General features: G+C 37.8%; 1 protein-coding gene across 1 annotated transcript in view; it reads right to left on the reverse strand.

Moving 5' to 3' along the window:
* Window positions 1–11,514, reverse strand: part of LOC137631012 (uncharacterized oxidoreductase YjmC-like) — a 155,502-nt gene extending 143,988 nt beyond the window's left edge. Inside the window, exons 1-2 of the mRNA XM_068362558.1 lie at window positions 11,412–11,514; window positions 1–44 (exon numbers count right to left, since the gene is read on the reverse strand). The exon at window positions 1–44 is cut by the window's left edge and continues 8 nt beyond it. The gene's annotated coding sequence lies outside the window, so the exon portion shown is untranslated. The remainder of the gene's footprint in view (window positions 45–11,411) is intronic.
* Between the last annotated feature and the right edge of the window lie 2,080 nt (window positions 11,515–13,594).

The raw sequence follows: 13,594 nt of genomic DNA on the forward strand, positions 1-13,594 counted from the left end.
GCTGCCTTCCAGTGACGAATCCTACGTACGGGGTTCTGAACGCTCTGTGAAAATAAAAAGATGAATTTATAGTGATATATATATGCATTCATCTACTACGCATGTTTATCTATATGAAATATATATTAAATATATATATATATATATATATATATATATATTATATTTATATTTATATATGAAATACATACATATATATATATATACATATATATATATGTATATATATATATATATATATATATATTCAAATAACCCCTATATTTTTTATACATTAATGTCTGGATTCTCTTAACGACCCAGGGATCAGAGCCCAAGGCGAAATCACACAAAGACAAGAGCTTGTGACCGGCCGGGAATCGAACCCGAGTTCGTTAAGAGAATCCAGACATTAATGTATCAAAAATATATGGCTTATTTGAATATGAAAAACACGTCTAAATGTGCAAAAATTTATCATATATATATATATATATATATATATATCCATGAAGAATGTATATTACAGTTATCAATATCGGCCCTCTTCCTTAAAGAGGTAGCGGCCCCATAATGTGGTAACTTGGTTCTAAGCAAGTCTTCTGGGCACGAGGTTTCTGAACTTTTGCCTTTCTCTGTCCCAGCTGCAACACACCAAAGTCAGCTGACCATCAGGTACAACATTTAATGTTCAAATCAATGAGGGAAAACTATTTCCCTTCTCTCGCTGTTATTGTAAGCTTCTAAATACACACAAGCAAAAACACTTCTTGCATAAACCCACACTGTTCTACCCTTACAAGTCTTGTAATCTGTATATGTCTCAATAGAATATTTGCTTTTATCATTGTTGTTCTTAACTCAGTTTATGTGTGCATTTTTGACTAATGACAAGTGCTTTCATGCAAACAAAAACCAACTCCAAGGCCCTTTGTTTTCCATAAACATCAATACAACTATTTACGGAAGGTACACAGCAATTAATATCCAGTAATATCCCTCATCACATATGGCGAATGCGATTATTTACCAAGATGGCTAGAAGAATGGCAAACATAGTGAAGATTACAGAGGTGTCACCACCGAGATGGTGTGGTCACTTGTTGAGGATGAATGGGGGGGGGGGGTGAGGAAGGTTTTGGAAGAACCTGTTAGAGAGAGAAGATTGAGAGGGAGGTAGAGAATTAGATGGCGAGATACGGTGATGGATGATATGGAGAGAAGAGATTTGGTGGAAGAGGAAGCCTTTGACAGAGAGCATTGGAGAGGACGCATCAAGCAACCAACCCTTTAATGTAGGGATAAAAGTGAAAAAGAAGAAGGTATATTGATGGCAAAGAGTATTATGCAGATATGAAAAGTGGTGAACGTTAATTCAACCACGTTACTTATCACTACGTGCTTGTTAAGCTTTAAAAGCATCGTGGGAACATATATTCTCATTTCCACTCCTCAAAAAATGCTAACGAATCATTAAAAACCCCATTAATCTCAAATGTTGGACTTTGACTCATGATAGAAATTATTCATGAATTGGTAACGAACCAAGCTGATGAACTAGGCAAGTAAGCAAGTTGAGGATTTCCTCTCTGATTTTTAAATTAAAGGTATAATTCCAATCTAAACTCTCTACGCATGGGGTGAAATAACAATTAAACATTTGAAATTATTTCAGCTGTAACTGAAACTTTCGAAAGCAGTGTTGCATAAGTACTATTGTTTTCTTAAACGATATATGTTAATGAAGCATCTTATCTTGGGGGTTATTACATAGAAAACTACGTAAACTCATGATCAGTCACAAAAAAAAATACTTTAATAGGAGTTTCATACTTCCCAGGAACTTGAAGGTTTAAAGGTTTAAAGACCACTCACGAATGGCAAAGACAAGGGGCAGTGACATTGCCCTATCAAGCAAGACAATGCCCTAGAAACTGACCATACATACATATGATCAGCGCCCAGGCACCCTCTCCACCCAAGCTAGGACTAAGGAGGGCCAGACAATGGCTGCTGATGACTCAGCAGATAGACCTATAGGCTTCCCCAAACCCCGCATCCTTAGCTCACAAAGAAGGCGAGGTTGCAGCCACCAAAGAAACTAACGAGTTTGAGCCAGACTCGAACCCCCGTCTGGCGTTCAGCAGTCAGGGACGTTACCACATGGGCCACCAGAACCGATTTTTGTGACTTTCCTCTGGTCATCCCAAAGCCATCACAGCATGCAGCGTCTGACCTCAACGGGCTGATCCTTTCATAAACTCAAATCGCCTATCCCTATAGACAATTGTTTTAGCGAAGCAGATTTGCACCGACTCGCAGGGGTGCCCTTTTAGCTCAGAAACGTTTCCTGATCGCTGATTGGTTGGACAAGATAATTCTAACCAATCAGGTAGCAGGAAACCTTTTCAGAGCTAAAAGGGCACCGCTGCGAGTCGGTGCAAATGCGCCTCATTAAAAAAAATTGACTATAGTTTATCAATGATCCCCCTCATGCCGAGGTGATAAGCTTGTTCTGGATTACTCCATTATCGCGATTGACAAAATAGGAAAACCCGCAGTTATTGTTATTGTTATTGTTATTAAAAATAAAAAAAAATAAAAATAAAATAAAAATAAAAAATGATAAATGATAAATGATAATAATAATAATAATATTATTATTATTATTATTATTATTATTAAACCCTAATTGGAAAAGCAGGATGCTATAAGCACAGGGGCCCCAACAGGGAAAATAGCCCAGTGAGGAAAGGAAACAAGGAATATTTAAATATTTTAAGAACGGTAACATTAAAATAAATATCTCCTATATAAACTATAAAATCTTTAACAAAACAAGAGGAAGAGAAATAAGATAGAATAGCGTTCCCGAGTGTGCCCTCAAGCAAGAGAACTCTAACCCAAGACAGTGGAAGACCATGGTACAGAGGCTATGGGAGTTGTAATAAATCATCAAATTATTTTTTTAAAACTGAAATTTCATTGAGAATTTGGTGAATAATGAAAAGTGGCATTAGATGGCACTTGGTAGGTGAAATCTATATAGTATATATGCTCTAACGCTTAGAGCATAAGCTGGTTACAACTGAAAGATGGATAGAAAATGATGGGAATTATACTAAGAGACACAAAAAGAGCAACGTGGATATGAGCGAACTAAAGTAGAGGATATTCTAACATGCAAGAAAAAGAATTGGAGATGGACAAGACATATAATGAGAATGACAGACAATAGATGGCGTGGATGGCGTGGGCAGTAGGGAGGACGGAGGAAAGGAAGCTGGATGTGGCAGAGATGAGAATGTTGAGATGGATGTGTAGGGTGACAAGAAGAGATAAGATACGGAATGAGGTAATTAGGGGTACCACAGGAGTTAGAAAACTATCAGATAAGATCCAAGAAAGTAGACTGAGGTGGTATGGTCATTTCATGAGAAGAACAGTATATTGGGAGGAGAGTGATGGAAATGGAGGTACAAGGGACGAGAAGGAGAGGGAAACCAAAGCGAAGGTGGATGGACTGTATCAAGGATGACCTTCGATCAAAGGGATTAACCGGTGATGAAGTGTGGGACAGAGGTAGATGGAGAACGCTGGCCAGAAACATCGACCCCACATAAAAGTGGGAAAAGATGCAGACAAAGAAAAAGAAGAAGAAGACAGACAATAGATGGATATTAAGAATAATAGAATGAGTCCCAAGAGATTGTATAAGAAGCAGGGAAAGGCAAAGAAGACGATGAATCGAGGAACTTAGAGAATTTATGGGTATAAACTGCCATAGAATGACCATAAACAGACGCAAGTGAAAGGATATGTCTGAGGCCTTGGTCTTGTATAAAAAAAAAGAAAAAAAGAAGGAGAATTGCAAGCCAAGGGTTCTAGCGCTAAGGCAGCCCATAAGTGGGGGCAGCTGCTGATATATATATATATATATATATATATACTATATATATATATATATATATGTGTGTGTGTGTGTATGTGTGTATATATTTAAGGTATAAACATACAGATATATATATATATATATATATACATTTATATATATATATATATATATGCGTGTGTATATATATAACAAAATAACACACAAAGTAACATCAATCGCCTTCAAAAAAATCTAGGAAGTAATAACCCCATTGGAAAAAAGCATGTGAATATCAAATCATTATTCATTAATATCTAAAAGAAAATCTGAAAAAAAAATCAGTCGAAACTTTGTTATTTCAATGTGGTTTGCTATAAACCTCAATTAGCCTTAGGCCGAGTTCGATCGCCGAGTGCGCTGCAGGCGTTACTTGATAATAAAAGTAATAAAATATAGCATTAATTGTCACTTCATTTTCCTATTCAGTCTCATCTTTTCCTTCAAACTGCAAAGCCGAGCGATGGACGACTTCATAACTTTCTGACTCAAATTCATAAATCAAATCACGTAGTTTATGATGATCATGGTGATGAGCTACAACAACAACAACAACAACAACAACCACAATAATAATAATAATAATAATAATAATAATAATGATGATGATGATGATGATAACGATAATAATAATAACAATAATAATAAAAATAATAATAATAATAATAATAATAATAATAATAATAATGATAATAACAACCTTCATAATAATAATAATAATAATAATAATAATAATAATAATAACAAACTTCCCTGGTAAATTAAAAAGTTTTTTTTTTCTCTCTCTCTTCGTCGTTCCCTTACACCCCCCCCCCCCCCCCCCCCCCGCCATCCTTTCTCCTCGCAGACTTCCTTGGGTGTCCTATCCATAATGCAATTTGTTGCCCGGGCGCACCAGACACCAGGCTCCCCCAAAACCACTTGGGAAAATTGATGAAAGATCATAACACAATTAGCAGCCCTTCAAGGCTCACGCGCGCGTGCGCAAACTCACGCGCACACAGACTAGGTATGCTTACGTATAATGCAAATTATGCATTTCATTACATTTCAGGCTTGTTGTGGCCTGATTGGTAAAGTCTCTGTCTAATTATTAACAGACGGGGGTTCGAGTCCCGCTCAACCTCGTTAGTTCCTATAGTGTCTGCAACCTTACCATCCTTGTGAGCTAAGGATGGGGAGGGGTTTGGGGGAGCCTATATGTCTTTCTGCTGAGTTATCAGCAGCCATTGCCTGGCCCTCCCTGGTCCTAACTTGAGTGGAGGGGCCAAGGCCGCTGATCATATTTTATGTGGTAAGTCTCTAGGGCAATGTCACTGTCCCTTGCCTCTGCCATTCATGAGCAGCCTTTAAATTTTTAAACATGGTAACGCTACTTTTGTGGGGTCGTGTTAAAAGATCCAGATTATATTCTACGATATATAAAGCTCTTTAGTATAAAACATTTATCTAGTTGCCATACATATTTATTGAATAAAAGTAACAGCGGTTTAACTAAAGTTAAATTTTATGATATATAAAGACATACCAAAGTATTTATTCTCTCTCTCTCTCTCTCTCTCTCTCTCTCTCTCTCTCTCTCTCTCTCTCGCTAAGCGCAATAGAATTCAGGCATTTTTATTTCATTGATGGAGTCCATCTCAAAGCTAACCATTTGGCTTATGGCTCTCCCGAGACAATCCCAAGATTTTGTGTTTTCCAGAAAAAAACAAGAGAGAGAGAGAGAGAGAGAGAGAGAGAGAGAGAGAGAGAGAGAGAGAGTTGGTTTTCGAAAAACCAGAAAGAAAGAACATAAAATTTCTCTCAGAACATAAAAAATAGAAATATTCGTGATACTCAGAAACTCAAGCTTCAGGTTTTCAGAATCAGAAACCCGATAATATGATTCTCAAAAACAGAATTGATAGATTATTAATCTATTTTCAGAAAGCTAAAGCCAAAGATTACATCTCACCAAACGGGAAACTGCTTTAGGAATTCATGCATAATTCATTTAGCTTTCGATACGAAGTATAAAGTACAGGAAGACCACGAAGGAAGAATAAAAAGATGAAGATTCAAAGACCCAAAGAGAGAGAGAGAGATAGAGAGAGAGAGAGAGAGAGAGAGAGAGAGAGAGAGAGGGGGTGTCATATTTGTTAAGCCATTATCTACCAACACCCAAGGCATGGGATAGAGGGCCCCAGGTACCCGTCAGGCTTAAGAAGCATTTTGGGAAAGGAAAATTACTTTCTTATATAACTTCACCAAACGTTGGAAACAAAAATAGTTGTACATTGCAAAAAGTCGTCGCCTTTCTTACTTCAATGTCCTTCGTGTTAAATTGGTATTCCACTCAGCCTTAAGGTATCTAATGTTTTTATTCGCCAGGTACCCACTGAATATCATGACTACTATCAAGGATGACCTTCAATCAAAGGGATTATCCGGTGATGAGGTGTGGGACAGAGGTAGATGGAGAAAGCTGGCCAGAAACATCGACCCCACATAAAAGTATGAATAACAGTTGCCCTTTTTTTTATAATTAGTGGCCTCTTTGCCAGTCTTTCTTTCATGGAAGATGCAATGGAAGATGCAAAGTCTGAACAGGGTGGGGGGGTGGTGGGTGGGGGAATTCAAAGCCCTCCTCGTGTCGCATGAAAGAGGTGCTCTATTCACAATGCATAAGAGAGATTCCAGTCGACTTCTGGAAGATTTGTTTTTAATGAGACCCTTAACGACACCAAGCGGGATGTTTAGCGAGGAGCATTTGACTTGGCGAGAGTTTAATACCGAAGTTGCTTTGCAGGCACGTGCTGAAAAGTCTAGACCTATTCATTATCATCGTTATCTTCAGCTGGTGCTAGTCCAATCCAGGACAATGGCCTCAGACGTCTTTATTCATGTCTGGATTTTGGCCATATATCTATACATATATATACATATATATATACATATATATATATATATATATATATATAAATATATATATATATTATATATATATATATATATATATATTATACAGTATGTATAATCATAAATAGACGTAACTAGGCGTTGAGTAACCAAACATCTTGATAAGATGTTGGCTTAGGGACCAACCACCCGTTGAGATCCTACCGCCAGAAAATTATTGTCCTTTGACTGACCAGATCGTACTACATTGGATCCCTCTCTGGTTACGGTTCTTTTTTCTTTTTCTTTTTCCTTTGCCTGCATATACATTGAAGAGTCTGTCCTATTTCTACACATTATCTTCACAGACCCGATAACACTAAGATAAAAAGAAATCTTCACATGAAGTGTTAAGCGCAGTACTGTAATTGTTCAGTAGCTACTTTCCTCTTGGTAAGGGTAGAAAAGAGACTTTTATCTATGGTAAGCAGCTCTTCTAGAAGAAGCACACTCTAAAATCAAACCGTTCTTCTCTAGTATTAGTTAGTGCCATAACCTCTGCACCATGGTATTTCGCTGTCTTGGGTTAGAGTTCTCTTGCTGAAGGATACACTCAAGGACACTATTCTATGTTTCCCTATGTCCTTTCATCGCTGGGCTACTTTTCCTGTTGAACCATTTGGGCCTATAACATCCTGCTTTTCCAACTAGGGTTGTACTTAGCTAATAATAATAATAATAATAATAATAATAATAATAATAATAATAATAGCGTAGGAGAGACGGCTGAGGTCATGGGCAGGGCTACACACACAAACTCACCACGCAGCAAGGGTGTGGCAGGGAGCCCTTCCTCAGAGCAGGTGTGCCAGGCAGTGCCAGGAATTCCTGTGTCCTACTGTACGTGTTATCGTAGTGAATATCAGCAGTTCTGACATCAAAACAACTGATGTTTAGCTCTTTATTTGCCGGTTTACGGGTTCGCCTCAACATTCTTAAGATTTGCAATTCAGACGAAACTTCAAAGATTCAACGATCCTCTCTCTCTCTCTCTCTCTCTCTCTCTCTCTCTCTCTCTCTCTCTCTCTCTCTCTCTCTCTCTCTCTCACTCTCTCTCCACAGATTTAAGGGTTCCGTCTCGGTCTCTAATTCACTCTACCCAAGAGCATATGAGTCTCCGAGGATGGACTAAAAAAAAAGCAAAATCCTTGTAACTCTCTCTCTCTCTCTCTCTCTCTCTCTCTCTCTCTCTCTCTCTCTCTCTCTCTCTCTCTCTCTCTCTATACACTGTATAACTGCCTCTAAGATTTTGGTAGAAATCCTCGCATTTTTCCGTAATTTAATTAATGTAAGTAAATATTAATGAAATACGAATTTCTAGCTAGAGTTTCAGAATACTGAACCAGCTAACGATTACATAGAAATTGTGCCAGATTAACTTTGTCTTTAACAAAACCTACAACAGAACACAATAATTTCAAACGGTAATTTCTCAGCGTAGGTAAATGGAAGATAGGTCGATTAGAGCAATTATGTTTCATGGTTCAATTAAGATCTTAATTTTGTGTTATTAACTGTCGACTGCTAAGAATACTTGATTGGAGGCTTCTTTGAACATGAGCGAGTCAAGATTTTTACTTTGCTTCGTTTCGCTCTTTTGCTAAAATTATGTTGTTGCTGTTGTTGTTGTTGTTAGTAGTAGTAGTAGTAGTAGTAGTAGTAGTAGTAGTAGTAGTTGTTGTTGTTGTTGGTATAATTTGCTTATATCTAAAATTAAGGTTTTTCCCTGTTAGAGCCCTTTGGGTTAGCATCCTTCTTTTCCAACTAAGGTAGTAGCTTGATTATGATGACGATGATGCTGATGATGATTATTATTATTATTATTATTATTATTATTATTATTATTATTAGCTTAGTTACAACCCTAGTTGGAAAGGCAGAAAGCTATAAGCCCAAGGCCTCTAACAGGGAAAATACCCCAGCGAGGAAAGCGAATAAGAAACATAGATTAGTGCACCTAAGTGTACCCTCAAGCAAGAGAACTCTAACCCAAGACAGTGGAAGACCGTGGTTCAGAGGCTATGGCACTACCCAGGACTCGAGAACATTAATGAGAAGAACACTCCGAAATCAAACCACTGTTCTCGAGTCTCGGGTAATGCCATAGCCTCTATACCATGATCTTTCAGTTTTTAACCGATTCCACTTTCTTTACGACTTTGTTCCCTCTTTTTCTCTAAAGGCTCCCCATCGAACCAAGGAAATCTGTCCTACAACTGTAGTCTTTTCATTCAGTGGGGACATGCTATCATATTAATTTTTGTTCACCCTATTATACTTAATTATGTGGCAATCAACGCATATTGGGTCTAATAAACGTTGGTTGCCATGACTACGGCAATATTGATAACATGGTTTACTTTTTTGTAATTACGCAAACAAGCGCACAGGTGAAGAAGTCTAATTTATTTCTGAAGCTTATTTTCTTTAGCTTTGTATTGCTGTAAAGGTAATTTAAACGTTATAAACTTGTGCACATCATTTCTGCATTAATATCTTATTTATTATTAATTCCCTCAATTAAAAGTCTAAGGTTGTTTAAGCAATCACGTTATTAACCAATTGATATAATCATTAATCTAAAGCTGAAGCATTACGATTTGATGCGTCATCCACCCAAAAACTGAAATCTTCACGAATAATTAATTTCGGTTTATCCATGCCAATCGTCTCAATGAGCACATTGATCTCCTCAAAATAAGATATTCGTATTTGTTCTCGGGGGTTTGTAAACTGTTACGATTAATATTTTGGGGGAAGGGTTTGTAGACCTACAGTAGAGATAATGCTGACTACAAGAACTCGAGACCATCTGTAACTATTTTCGTGTCAATACGATTCGTTGGCATTATCAAAGACATTTTGCTTCTCTCTCTCTCTCTCTCTCTCTCTCTCTCTCTCTCTCTCACACACAAATACCCAAAGTGTGAAGTCTCGAAGCCAGTTTTCAAACATTCAAATAAACCGTCACTGCCACTGGGCGTCACACCACGAACTCGCAAACGAGAGAGAGTTGCCAGCTATTCTTTTTAGAATTTTTTTTTTACATTTCTTTAAGATCTAAAGACCGATGGGGATGAATGGCCTGAATATCTGGTGGATGTTAATACAATGGCGGGACTGATTTTCCACTGAACTAATTAATATAAAGAACGTCTTAACACATTAGAGTTCCTTGCATTTAAAGGAATTATTGTTGTTGTCTTCTCGTCTGTATTTTCCAGCTATCTAATAGCAGCCGTTTTCAAAAGGAGCAATCACCTAATTACAGGTAAGTAATGAATTTCCAGAACATGATTCTTTTCAATTGAAAATATTCGTTGCGTAATTTTTCACGTTTATCCTTTCATTAAATTTAGTTAGTTTTTGGTCACAGCTGGTTCCATTTCACACGATAAGCGGAGCGCTGCAAGATTATTACACACACACACACACACACACACACACACATTACCCGGAGTTTATCTTATACCAGCAATCTTAGCCACCAATAGTCTTTATAACAAGACAATTAGCATAATTGAAAATTACGAATAACAATATTAAAACCACGAATATAAAGAGAAAATTAACCAATTCAAAATTCTATGTTCCTGACAACTTCACTTTTCAACATTTGTACCCATGATGGTTCATTATTTCCGGCTACTGTACTGTATTGCAACACTTGATACAATTCTATATAACAATTATATCGATGAACAGTAAGCCTATTTGCGGCTATTCCATTTAACATCCGAAGCTTTCACAGACCCCGAAATTCATACTAACATCAATCTTTTGCACTTTTCTTTTGCTGTGACCTGATTGGTAACGTCTCTGCCTGGTGTTTGCCAATCGGGGGTTCGAGTCCCGCTCAGACTCGTTAGTGCCATTAGTGTCTGCAACCTTACCATCCTTGTGAGCTAAGGTTGAGGGGTTTGGGGGATCCTATAGGTCTATCTGCCGAGTCATCGGCAGCCACTGCCTGGCCCTCCCAGGTCCTAGCTTGGGAGAAGAGGAGGCTTGGGCGCTGGTCATATAGTATATGGTCAGTACCGTCAGTCTCTAGGGCATTGTCCTAATTGCTAGGGCAACGTCACTGTCCCTTGCCTCTGCCATTCATGAGCGACCTTTAAACCTTTAAAGGAGTTGAATACTCTTGAGAAAATACGTGTAATCTTTCGTATAATTATCAACAAAATTTCTACATACTATTTTTCTTTCAGTGACACTAGAAGAATTGGGAGACCCAGGCCTATATGGCTGAGAAGCATGAAGAACAAAGTAGGAGATGATGAATGGAGAAGTATTGATTTAAACGCTCAAGATAAAGACGACTAGAGAAATCTAACCGAGGCCCACTGCGTCAACAGGCGCAGGAGATGATGATGATGATGATGATTTTTTTTTTTCAACTTAGTCACACGATATGAATAACCACATAACTGACAACACACGATACATGGCACGCACTGTATATGAGTTATCCCTAGTTATAACGTAACTTCATCATAGTTAAAGAACAGCTTTCCGAATTCAAATATAACAAATTTCATTATGTGTGTAATTTGTTGTAACGTACCTTTGTTCTGCGAAAGTTCATCAAACAGTCATATTTTCCCTTAAGGCTGCCAGTTTAATTAAATCCTATGACTGCCTATCTGATTGAATCCATTAAAAACACATTTGGATATTCTGCAATATGAATTACTTTATATCAATTGGTATGTCACTTAACCAATCACACGTAAACCAGCCACAGTGAATAGCTAAGACTGAATATCGAGGAGTTCGTTAACTTTGTTGACAATCCGAACCTTTAGCGCTGGCAAGGCAGAATCAAGCTGTCGGATCTGTGCTGTTGTTCGGTAGTTTGGTACTCCCAATCCACCGCTGATTAAAGGTATGGATTTTCATTACGGAGATATTTTACAAAGGTGAGCGAGATAGAGAAAGGTGTTTTATTGTCAAGACGAATCTGAATACGGTATTGTTCATTACATCCCCGCTAGTTTATATAGTTCCCTATTTCCTTTCCTCACTTGGCTATTTGTTCCCTGTTGGAGCCCTTGGGCTTATAGAATCCTGCTTTTCCAACCAAAGTTGTAGGTTAGCTTGTAATAATAACAATAATGATAATAATAATGCTTTTACCAAAGTGTAAAAACCAAACCGTATGCTCATACACCGTTTTAAAATTATGTTGAGAGAGGAAAAGGCAACATCAATTATTGTTGCCATACGGTGGTTACTAATATTAGAACAAGGTTTGAGATTCAAAAATTCTCAGGAATATCAAATTTACGTCCACAGGAAAAAAATGGTTAAGGTGGCGTGGCATAGACTTGAATTATAACAAATTTAACTGTGCTTCAGAAATAGCTTTTTTGAGGTAAATTTTACGAGTATTGGCAGGTACACAAGAGCAGAATAAAATACAGTTTTAAGTATTCTACCTAGTAAAAATTCATTAACAATCATAGCTCTTGAGATTTCTTGAATGCATGAAACGAATACCACAAAATCGTCAAAACTCGAAGCACTACTCTCTCTCTCTCTCTCTCTCTCTCTCTCTCTCTCTCTCTCTCTCTCTCTCTCTCTCTCTCTCTCTCTCTTTCAAGAAGCACATCTGAATAATACTGTAAAAAATAAAACGATTTTTGGTACATCAACTCTCTCTCTCTCTCTCTCTCTCTCTCTCTCTGATGTCAGGATGCCAGAAAACCTCAAATCTCTCTCTCTCTCTCTCTCTCTCTCTCTCTCTCTCTCTCAAGAAGGGCATCGGAATAAGACTTTAAAACGATGAAACGAATCTTGGTACATCAACACACTCTCTCTCTCTCTCTCTCTCTCTCTCTCTCTCTCTCTCTCTCTCTCTCTCTCTCTCTCTCTCTCAAGAAGGGCATCGGAATAAAACTTTGAAACAATGAAACGATTTTTGGTACATCAACTCTCTCTCTCTCTCTCTCTCTCTCTCTCTCTCTCTCTCTCTCTCTCTCTCTCTCTCTAGCTTGTCTGTCTAGAAAAACACCACTGCTTCTTAACGTTCATTTGTTGTAATATAAAAGAACTCTCACAGGCTTCCGGCTTCCCTTCTTCCTACTTGCTGTCTCTCTTATAGACTAGTGCAACTTCGGAATTTTTCACCATTTGCACATAGGTGGTGGATAGCTCCCGGGTGATTTGACTCATATTGAACAAATTCTTATTGCTTTTCTGCTAAGCAGGTTGTCATAAGTCCCGTTTTATAGTTTATATATGACTGATCTATTTCAAAGTTAGTACTGATCTTAAAATATTTCATATTTTTAATTATTGGTTCATCATCATCCCCTCCGACGCCTATTGACGCAAAGGGCCTCTGTTAGAATTCGCCAGTCGTCTCGATCTTGAGCTTTCAATTCAATATTGCTCCATTCATCATCTATTTCGTACTTCATAGTCCTCAGCCATGTAGGCCTGGGTGTTCCAAATCTTCTTAGTGCCTTGTGGAGCCCAGCTGAACGTTTGGTGAACTAATCTCTCTTGGAGAGTGCAAAGAGCATTATTGGTTACATATAGTTTCTTTGCCATTCCCTTGTAGCTTTTATTCATTGAGTTACTTTCACTGTTTGAGCCTTTTGGGTTATAGATTGGCTAGTAATAATAACAATTGCCAAAGGTTAGGGTTGGTGACCCAAATTTTCGGAAATAGTGCTTAGCGCTGTGGCTCACCATTATTTTTTTTTCTTCCAATAATGTCTTTCCTAATATATATATATATAT

Source organism: Palaemon carinicauda, chromosome 39, assembly GCF_036898095.1.
Source record: "Palaemon carinicauda isolate YSFRI2023 chromosome 39, ASM3689809v2, whole genome shotgun sequence".
NCBI lineage: Eukaryota > Metazoa > Arthropoda > Malacostraca > Decapoda > Palaemonidae > Palaemon > Palaemon carinicauda.